Source organism: Rattus rattus, chromosome 1 (genome assembly GCF_011064425.1).
Source record: "Rattus rattus isolate New Zealand chromosome 1, Rrattus_CSIRO_v1, whole genome shotgun sequence".
NCBI lineage: Eukaryota > Metazoa > Chordata > Mammalia > Rodentia > Muridae > Rattus > Rattus rattus.
The window spans coordinates 142,620,270-142,631,702 of record NC_046154.1 but is presented as its reverse complement, the minus strand read 5'-3'; the positions used below and the strand labels follow the sequence as shown (position 1 = coordinate 142,631,702).

The following is an 11,433-nucleotide window of genomic DNA, read 5'->3' as shown; positions in this document are numbered from 1 at the left end:
ACAATCATTTCACCCTGGCCACTGGGTGCATTGTGATTCATTTCTTGGCAATAAAGTCTGCCAGAGATATTTAACTGTTTCCTGACACTAGGGATTGATGAAGCTATAAAACTGTGACTTAAATAAATGTGCAGTGTCCTAAAATAGTTAAATAGCCTTTAAGGTCCTTTCCAATACCAAAACATCACAAAACAAAGAATTAAACACTGTCAAAGCCATGAAATCTGGTGCTTTCACTTCCTCTTTATCATTAATCATAGATGGGCAATGTGTCAATGATCCAGCTACCTTTTCAGCTAAACCAATCTGCTTCTATTTTATTTGAAGATAAACACTTTTTTTTAAAAAAAATGTAAATAAGACTAGTTTATAGAATTTGTTTCCATTTGGTAATGTCTTAGTTATGGTTTTACTGTTATAACCAGACAATATGACCAAGGCTATGGCCTGACTTGCAGCTTCAGACAGGATCTGTCCACTATCATCAAGGAGGGAGCACAGCAGCATCCAAGCAAGCACAGTGTAGTTCTGAGAGTTCTACATCTTGATCTGACCGCCACTGGAAGACTGACTTCCAGGCAGCTAGGAGGAGGGTCTCAAATCCAATCCTCACAGTGACACAGTTTCTCCAACAATTCCACACCTAATCCAAACAGGTTACACTTCTTAATGGTGCCACTTCCTGGGCCAAGCATATTCAAACCACCACAGCCATGAAGTTTTATAACTAATACTTGTCAGTGATGAATATATTTGCTTTCTTTTACTGTAAACGTCAGGCACCCATTAAGAAAGAGTGTAATTTGATGATGCTGAATGAGGTAGTCACTATTATATTTTCAAATTCCATAGATAATTGTTATATTAAATTTTGGAGGAAAAACTCTTATTTATAAAATTAAAAACTGATTCTACATGCATTTCAATTTCTTAAAATACATTAGAGAATGTTCTGAAAAATATACAGCTAGACAGTTTAATGTGTTTCTATTGTGTACAAACACCTGAAACCAGTAAGTTAAATATTTACAAAAAATTTCAGAGAGTAGTAAGAATTGACAACAAAATTTAACCCCATCTCTTCTAGATAAATTGACTATGGCTTGTTCATGATATGTAGAGATTGGGCTAATCCTTTTCCAAACTAGATGTGGGTTTGTTTGTTTGTTTCTTTTTTATTAGATATATTTCTTTACTTACATTTCAAATATTATTCCCTTTTCCAGTTTTCAGTCCATAAGCCCCCATCCCCTCCCCCTCCCCATATGGTTGTTCCCCCATCCATCTCCCTTACCACGCCCCCAAACATTCCCCTGCACTGGGGGTCCAACCTTGGCAGGACCAAGGGCTTCCCCTTCCGCTGGTGCCACAACAAGTCTACTCTCTGCTACATATGCAGCTGGAGCCATGGGTCAGTCCATGTATAGTCTTTGGGTAGTGGTTTAGTCCCTGGAAGCTCTGGTTGCTTGGCATTGTTGTTCTTATGGGGTTGCAAGCTCCTTCAACAGATGTGTTTTAAAACAATGGTAAGATATAAATGTTATAACACAAGCTCTATATGGTATATCAAAAATAAGTAATAATACTATTACACATATAATTGTTTCTTATAGGTTTTCTCAAGGAACAATTTCTGTCAATGAAAAAAATACATAAATTTGTTCCTTTTTCTTGCTGGTGTCAAGCTTCACTTGGCTTCAGAGAAATATCTGGGATTAACTGCTGTCTGGTATACTATAACTGCAGCTTTTACTTTTTGAGGCACTGTCTCCAATCAATGACATATTAATGACTATGTTTGTAGACCATCCAAACTAACACATAAAGTCAAATGTGCTTTTTTTTCTCAATTTACTCCTTTATAGAGAGGTATAAAATTTAAAAACAAACAAACAAATAAAAAACATATACAACTGGGGTTTTGATTAATGTTGATTCTAATAGATTGTTTTACTTAGTTTCCCAGTTGATTTTCATGGAATATCAAAGCCACACCTCTGTCACACCTTCTGAAGACTCTGCTTGCATCTCAGTATTCTCTACTGCTGGAGGTTCTTGTGTCTTCAATATTAGCTTCTTCAGTCTGCTAATCCTTTTAAAATACAAACAAAAATCACATAGCAAATGTAATGTAGAATGAATTAAAACTTTTTATGTTATTATCACCTTGCCCCTAAAACTACATGGTATGTGCTACTGATATTCTGGTTAAATTTCATCAGTTTCTCTACCCAGTGAACTCAACACCCATGAGAAGCAAGACCTATACCCAAGAAAAAAATCATAATACAATATTTAACCTGTTCTATAGAAATATTCACAAAAGACAAAAAAACAATGATCAAACCAGTGGATTAGTGGTAGGCATTTTTATTGGCAAACAAAGACATTTAAGTGATAAGTAGGATCTGCTGGGCTGTGAATACCAAGAGAGATGTGACTACTATCTTTATTACATCTTTAAAAGTACTAATAGACCCTTCTGGACTAAACTTGTACCCTGAAAGGACCTTGGCTCTGGTCCTGCAACCATTCCCACAACACCCAGAGGAATCATGTCACCTAGGTGCTCTAACAAGCCCAGGAACACAGGTGCTCTAACATGCTCAGAAACACAGGATCACAGGAACACATGATCACAGGAACTCAGAGGAGGCTTGACTCCCAGAAGATTGGACACACCCAGGAGCACTGGATCTCTCACACACTCAAGATCACAGTTGAAGCCACAACATCTTCCCCAACACCAAGCATAACTGGGACCCACATAGGAACAAGGTAAACACAACCCCCGCACACCCAAAAGTATGGGTTCCTTCCAGCTTGTATCTGTGCCTGGAGGAAACTCAGGGCTCTGGCCTACCCCCACCCACTCCTGCAACAGCCAGAGAAATCTTGATTCCCAGGAGCTCTGACACAATAGGATCTAAGGAGCTTGGTCATACCAAGACTTCAGTATCTTAGAGGCAGCTTGATTCCCAGGAGCTCTGACACACTCAGGATCACAGGATCACAGGATCCCACAATCACAAGATTACAAAAGACTCTGAGGAGTTCTGATGCAACCAGGATGACAAGAAGGACAGGCTCCAGTCAGAGACAGCTAGGGCAGGTAGCACTAGAGATAACCAGATGGCGAGAGGCAAGTGCAAGAGCATAAGCAACAGAAACCAACACTACATAGCATCAGAAGAACCCAGTTCTCCCAGTACAGCCATCCCTAGATACCTCACCACACTTGAAAAGCAAGATACAAAGTAATAAATCATATCTCATGATGATGACAGAGGACTTTAAGGAGGACATGAAAAACTCCCTGAAAGAAATATAGAAGAGCACAACCAAACAGGTAAAGGAATTGAACAAAATCATCCAGGATTCAAAAAATGGAAGTAGAAATGATAAAGAAATCATAAAAGGAGACAACCATGATAGGGATAGGAATCACAGATGTAAGCATCACCAACAGGATATTAGAGAAAAAAGAGAGACTCTCAGGAGCAGAAGATACCATAGAAAACATTGACACAGCAGTCAATGTACATGCAAAAGGCAAAAAGCTCCTAACGAAAACATCCAGGAAACACAAAGACACAATGAGAAGACACACCCTAAGAATCATAGGTATAGAAGAAAGGGAAGATTCACAATTTAAAAAACCAGTAAAGGCTCTCTGCCCCCTCCCTGTTCCAGAGACAGCCGTGCAGTGCCAGCCTTGTCTCATAGACAAGATGGTGAAGGTCGATGTGAACGGATTTGGCCGTATTGGGCTCCTGGTTACCAGGGCTGCCTTCTCTTCTGACAAAGTGCGATTGTTGCCATCAACGACCTCTTCATTGACCTCAACTACATGGTCTACATGTCCCAGTATGACTCTACCCATGGCAACTTCAATGGCACAGTCAAGGCTGAGAATGGGAAGCTTGTCATCAACGGGAAGCCCATCACCGTTTTCCAGGAGCGAGATCCCGCTAAGATCAAATCGGGTGATGCTGGTGCTGAGTATGTCATGGAGTCTACTGGTGTCTTCACCACCATGGAGAAGGCTGTGGCTCACTTGAAGGGTGGGACCAAAAGGGTCATCATCTCCACCCCTTCAGCAGATGCCCCCATGTTTGTGATGGGGGTGAACCACGAGAAATAAGACAACTCCCTCAAGATTGTCAGCAATGCATCCTGCACCACTAACTGCTTAGCCCCCCTGGCCAAGGTCATACATGACAACTTTGGCATTGTGGAAGGGCTCATGACCACAGTCCATGCCATCACTGCCATTCAGAAGACGGTGGATGGCCCCTCTGGAAAGCTGTGGCGTGATGGCCGTGGGACAGCCCAGAACATCATCCCTGCACCCACTGGTGCCGCCAAGGCTGTGGGCAAGGTCATCCCAGAGCTGAACGGGAAGCTCACTGGCATGGCCTTCTGTGTTCCTACTCCTAATGTATCCGTTGTGGATCTGACATGCCGCCTGGAGAAACCTGCCAAGTATGATGACATCAAGAAGGTGGTAGCAGGCATCCAAGGGCCCACTAAAGGACATCCTGGGCTACACTGAGGACCAGGTTGTCTCCTGCGACTTCAACAGCAACTCCCACTCTTCCACCTTTGATGCTGGGGCTGGCATTGCTCTCAATGACAACTTTGTAAAGCTCATTTCCTGGTATGACAATGAATACGGCTACAGCAACAAGGTGGTGGACCTTATGGCCTACATGGCCTCCAAGGAGTAAGAAACCCTGAACCACCCAGCCCAGCAAGGATACTGAGAGCAAGAGAGAGGCCCTTAGTTTCTGAGGAGTCCCCATCCCAACTCAGCACCCAACACTGAGCATCTCCCTCACAATCCCATCCCAGACCCCATAATAACAGGAGGGGCCTAGGGAGCCCTCCCTTCTCTCTTGAAGATCCTGTACAGATGACATTCAGAACCTAAGAGAACACAAATGCCAGCCCAGGCTATTATACTCAGAAAAACTCTCAATTACCATAGACAGAGAAACCAAAATATTCCATGACAAAAACAAATTTACACAATATCTTTCCACAAATCCAATCCTATAAATAATAGTAGATGGAACTCTCCAACTCAAGAAGAGAAACTACAACCTAGGAAAAGCAAGAAGTCAACCTTCTTGCAACAAACCCAAAAGAAGAAAGCCACAGAAACATAATTCTACCTCTAACAACAAAAATGACAAAAAACAACAACCACTACTCCTTAATATCTTTTAACATCAATGAACTAAATTCCCCAATAAAAGACATAGACTAACAGACGGGAAACATAAACAGGAGCCAGCCTTTTCCTGCATACAGAAAACATACCTCAGTGACAAAGACAGACACTAATTCAGAGTAAAAAGCTGGGAAAAAAATTTCCAAGCAAATGGTTCTAAGAAACAAGCTGGAGTAGCCATTCTTATATTGACAAAAATTGACTTTCAACCAAAAGTTATCAAAAAGGATAAGGAAGGGCACTTCATACTCATCAAAGGAAAAACACACCAGATGTGCTCTCAATTCTGAATATCTATGCTCCAAATCTAAGGACACTTGCATTAATAAAAGAAGTCTCATGAAAGCTCAAAGCACACATTGTACCTCACATATTAATAATGGGAAACTTTAACACCCTACTTTAATCAATGGACAGATCATGGAAACAGAAACTGAAAAGAGACACAGTGAAACTAACAGAAGTTATGAACCAAATGGATTTGACAGAATTTATAGGCTATTTTATCCTAAAACAAAAGAATAAACCTTATTCTCAGCATTTCATGGTACTTTCTTCAGAACTGAGCATGTAACTGGTCACAAAACAGGACTCAACAGATACAAGAAGACTCAAATAATCCCATACATCTTATCAGATCACCATAGACTAAGGCTGGTCCTCAATAACAACAAAAATGACAGAAAGCCCACATACACATAGAAGCTGAACAATGATAACCATGCCAAGGAAGAAAAAAAAGGAACAAATTAAAGACTTTCTACATTTTAATAAAAATGAAGGCACAAACCTATGGGACACAATGAAAGCAGTGCTAAGAGGAAAACTCACAGCTCTGAGTGCTTCCAAAAGGAAACTGGAGAGAGTATACTTCATCAGGTTGGTAGCACACATGAAAGCTCAAGAACAAAAAGAAGCAAATAAACTCAAAGGGAGTAGAAGGAAGGAAATAATAAAACCCAGGGCTGAAATCAACCAAAGAGAAACAAAAGAACTATACAACAAATCAACAAAGCAGGAACTGGTTCTTTGAAAAAAATCAAAAAGATAGATAAACCCTAAGCCAGAATTAGAGGGCACAGGGACAGATTCCAAAATAATAAAATTGGAAATGAAAGGGGAGACATAACAGGAACTGAGAAAATTCGAAAAATCACCAGATCCTACCACAGAAGCCTGGATTCAAAAAAACAGGAGAATCTGGATGATATGAACATTTTTATAGACTTGTACCAGGCACCAAAGTTAAATCAGAATCAGATAAATGATCTAAACATCCCCATAACCTCTAAAGAAATAAAAACAGTCATTAAAACACTCCCAACCAAAAGAAGACCAAGACCAGATGGATTTAGTACAGAATTCTATCAGAACTTCATAGAAGAACTAGTAATAATACTCTCCAAACTATTCCACAAAAGAGAAACAGAAGGAACACTACCCAATTTGTTCTATGAAGTAACAATTGCACTAAATTATACCAAAATTGCACTAATTATACCTAAACCATACAAAGACCCCCCCCAAAAAAAGAAAACTTCAGGCCAATTTCCCTTATTAATATTGATGCAAAAATACTCAATAAAAAATACTCAATAAAAAATACTCAATAAAATTCTTGCGAATACTCTAAGAACACGTCAAAGCGATCATCCATCATGATTAATTAGGCTTCACCCCAGGGATGCAGGGATGGTTCAATGTATGAAAATCCGTCAATGCAATCCATTATAGAAACAAAGTCAAAGGAAAAAACAAATGATCATCTCATCAGATGCTGAGGAAGCATTTAACAATATTCAATACCCCTTCATGATTAAAAGTCTGGGAAAGATCAGGAATTCAAGGCTCGTACTTAAACATAGTAAGAAACAATATATAAGGAAACCAGTAGTCAACATGAAACTAAATGGAGAGAAACTTGAAGCAATCCCACTTAAATCAGGAATTAGAAAAAGCTGCCAACTCTCTTCCTACATATTCAATATAGTACTTAAAGTCTGACCCAGAGCAAATAGACAACGAAGATATATCAAAGGGATACAAATTGAAAGAAAGAAGTCAAAATAACACTATTTGCAGATGATATGATAGTATACTTAAGGGGCCCCAAAAATTCCACCAGAGAACTCTTAAACTTGATAAACAACTTCAGCAAAGTAGATAGATATAAAAATAAAAATAACTCAAACAATTAATCTACTCAAAGGATTAAAAACAGGTTGAGAAGGAAATTAGGGAAAAGATGCTCTTCACAATAGTCACATACAATATAAAATACCTTAGTGTAACTCTAATGAAGCAAGTGAAAGATTTGTATGACAAGAACTTCAAGTCTCTGAAGAAAGATATCGAAGAAGATCTCAGAAGATGGAAAGACCTCCCATGCTCATGGATTGGCAGGATTAATATAGTAAAAATGTCCATTTTGTTAATCCCATGCATCCTACCAGATCACCACAGACTAAGGATGCTCTTCAAAAACAAAACAATGACAGAAAGCTCCCACACACACATGAAAGTTGAACACTGCTCTACTCAGTTCAAGGAAGAAATAAAGAAATTAAAGACTTTTTAGAATTTAATGAAAATGAAGGCATAAAAAAATGTCCATTTTGTGAAAAGCAATCTACATATTCAATGCAATCATCATCAAAATTCCAACTCAATTACTCAGAGAGGTAGAAAAAGCAATTTGCAAATTTATTTGGAATAACAAAAAACCCAGAATAGGGAAAACTATCCTCAACAATAAAACAACTGCTAGGGGAATCATGATCCCCAAACTCAAGCTGTATTACAGATCAATCGTGATTTAAAAAAAAAAATGTGTGATATTGGTATAGATACAGGTAGGTAGGAATAGAATTGACGACTCAGAAATGAACCCACACACCTATGGTCAAATGATCTTTGACAAAGGAGCTAAAACCATCCAGTGGAAAAAAGATAGCAGTTTTAATAAATGGTGCTGGTTCAACTGGGGTTCAGCGTGTAGAAAAATTCTAATTGTTCTTCTTATCAATTTGTACAAAGTTCAAGTCCAAGTGGATCAAGGACCTCCATACAACACCCAATACACTGAAACTAATACAAGAGAAAGTGGGGAAGAACCTTGAACACATGGGCACAGGGGAAATTTTCCTGAACAGATCACCAATGGCATATGCTCTAAGATTAAGAATGGACAATGGGACCTCATAAAATTGCAAAGCTTCTGTCAGGCAAATGACATTGTCAATAGGACAAAACAGCAACCAACAGATTGGGAAAAGATCTTTACTAACCCAATTACAAAAATGCAAATCAAAACAACCTTGACATTCCACCTCACACCAGTCATAATGGCTAAGGTCATAATCTTGGGTGACTAGACATGCTGTCTAAGATGTAGAGAAAGAGGAACACTCCTCCATTGTTGGTGGGACTGCAAGCTGCTACAATCACTCTGGATATCAGTCTAATGGTTCCTCAGAAAATTAGACATAGTACTACCTAAGGACCCAGCTATACCACTTCTGAGCATATACCCATATGATACCCCGACATAGAACAAGAACAGATGTTCCACTATGTCCATAGCAGCCTTATTTTAATAGCCAGAAGCTGGAAAGAACCCAGATGTCCTTCAACAAAGGAATGGATACAGAAAATGTGGTACATTTACACAATGGGGCACTATTCAGCTATTAAAAACAATGACTTCATGAAATTCTTAGGCAAATGGATGGAGCTAGAAAATATTATCCTGAGTGAGGTAACCCAATCGCAAAAGAACACACATGGTATGCACTCACTGATGAATGTATATTAGCCTAAAACCTTGCAATACCCAAGACATAATCCATAGATCACATGAAGCTCAAGAAGGTGGAAGACCAAAGAGTAGATACTTCAGTCTTTCTTAAAGGGAGCATTAAATATTCATGGAAGGAAATACAGAGACAAAGTGTGGAGCAGATACTGAGGGAAAGGTCATCCAGAGTTGCCCCTACTTGGGGGATCCATCCCATATACTGTCACCAAAACCAGACAATATTGTGGATACTAAGAAGTGTATGCTGACAGGAGCCAGATATAGCTGTCTCCTCTGAGATTCTGCCAGAGTCTGACAAATACAGAGGCAGATGCTCTCAACCAACCATTGCACTGAAAACGGGATCCCTAATGGAGGAGTTAGAAAAAGGATTGAAGAAGCTGAAGGGGTTTTTAACCGCATAGGAAGAAACACAATATCAACCAACCAGACCCCCCCCCTAGAGCTCCCATAGACTAAACCACCAACCAAAGAGTACACAGAGATGGACCCATGGCTCCAGCTGCATGTCTAGCAGACTATGGCCTTGTCAGGCATCAATGAGAGGAGAGGCCCTTGGCCTGTGAAGGTTCAGTGCCCATGTGTAGGGAAATGTCAGTGGGGGAAATGAGAGGGAGGGGGTTGGTGGTTGGGTAAACACTTTCATAGAGAAAGTGGGAGAGGAGAAGGTATAGGGGGACTCCACAGGGGAAACATGGGAAGGGACTAACATTTGAAAGGTAAGTTAACAAAATATCCAATTAAAAAAAGAGAGAAAGAAAAGTACTATTAGAGATGGTGACACAAGAAGGAGACTAGTGATAGGAAAATGGTATGTATCTTAGCATAAATCAAACTAACTTCACTAAATTCCTGCAGGAGTGACAGAAGTAAAAGGAGATGATAAATAAGTGGTTAGTACCATGAGAACAAAGCCTGCTCATTATATAACATGGAACAACCATATAGTAATGAGAAAGAAGGTAGCTATCATGAGTCCATGAGGGATACAAAACATGGGCTAGATAAAGAGATTGTAGTGGAAAAATCTCCAGTAGCATGTAGCTATAGGTGTTCATTATCAAGGGAGATATGATAGAAGATAAAGTGGAAGGAAGTAAAGACAGACAGAAAATATAAAATGAATGAAAAAATAAAGTTGATTCTTAGATTTCAGTCAGAAACTTTAAAAATAAAACTGGAAATTTTGGAATAATGAAAAGACATACTTTAAGAATATATCACTGTTGAAGAAGTTTGATTCTTCTTTCTTTGAAAAGAAGCCTATGAAATTGAGAAGAAAGAAAACAAAAATGGTTCTTGGAGCTTTCATTAAGAATAAGAAAGTGAACAGGAAAGGGTGGACAGCAGGTGAAGTGGTAGACAGGGAAGGGATGGGTAGGGAAAAGAGAGGACTTTATGCAGAATGCAGTAGAGGAATCTTTTTGTTTAATCGATTTGTATTTCTTCATGGGAAATTGAGGCACTATATCTGGTTTGTTTCCCTTATCCAGAGAGGGGATGATCTACAATAACAGTATCTTCCATGTAAGTTCCAACACTGCTTCACTGATAATTTAAATCGTGTCTTTGCAAAAGACATTCTGCTCTGTTGGGGAAATATAGCACAAGTGAAGCAAAGTTCTGTAATATGGTCACAAGTATTTTCCACAAGGAACGAACATTATTAAGATTGGTGTAAGAAAGTGACAGACAGTGGTGCTATACTTTCACTGTTTGCCCTTGTCTTACCTTTTCTCTTGGTGGTTTTGACATTGGTGACTAATAGCTTTCACAGCTGAAGATGCTCTCTACATAAATAAGTGGCTTGCCATCTGAAAACCTGGGCACTAATTTTGTTCTGTGTGTTTTATGATTTTGGAAAACTTAGTTAATTAGTAAGTTTTGATAGATAAAAAACTTGGAGTTGTATTAACTCCAAAGCAAAACTTAATAGAAAATTAAGCTATGTGAAATTCAAAGCCCATTGTAGCTCCATTAACCACACACATAAAAAGGAAAGCTGGCATCCAGGAACCTTAATTTTGGTCTGTTTTCCAACTTTATTTCAGTGTTCAATATCTCCTAGTGTCCCACCTAGGCATGTTAAGATAGTTGGCTCTGCCTCCACCATTCTGTAAAATGAAGCTCCTCAGGCCAGGAGCAAACAAAAACTTTTAATCAATCCAAGGTTGAACTAGACAAAAATGGTTTATTTTCAGTCATTGAAGAACATCAGAAAATCCCCCCTTGTGTTAGAGATAGAAATATTGCTAATAACAGAAACTATAAGATTGTTTACACAGAACAATGAGGAAAAACATGTAAACTTAAAGTCTGAAGTCCATGAGGTCAAAAGCTTAATACATTTTCAGTGCTTAAAGAAGCATAGTCATTGGCT

General features: G+C 39.0%; 1 pseudogene; it reads left to right on the top strand.

The window, feature by feature from the left end:
• The first annotated feature begins 3,731 nt into the window (after window positions 1–3,731).
• On the top strand, window positions 3,732–4,770 carry LOC116889631 (annotated as a pseudogene).
• The last annotated feature ends 6,663 nt before the right edge of the window (window positions 4,771–11,433 follow it).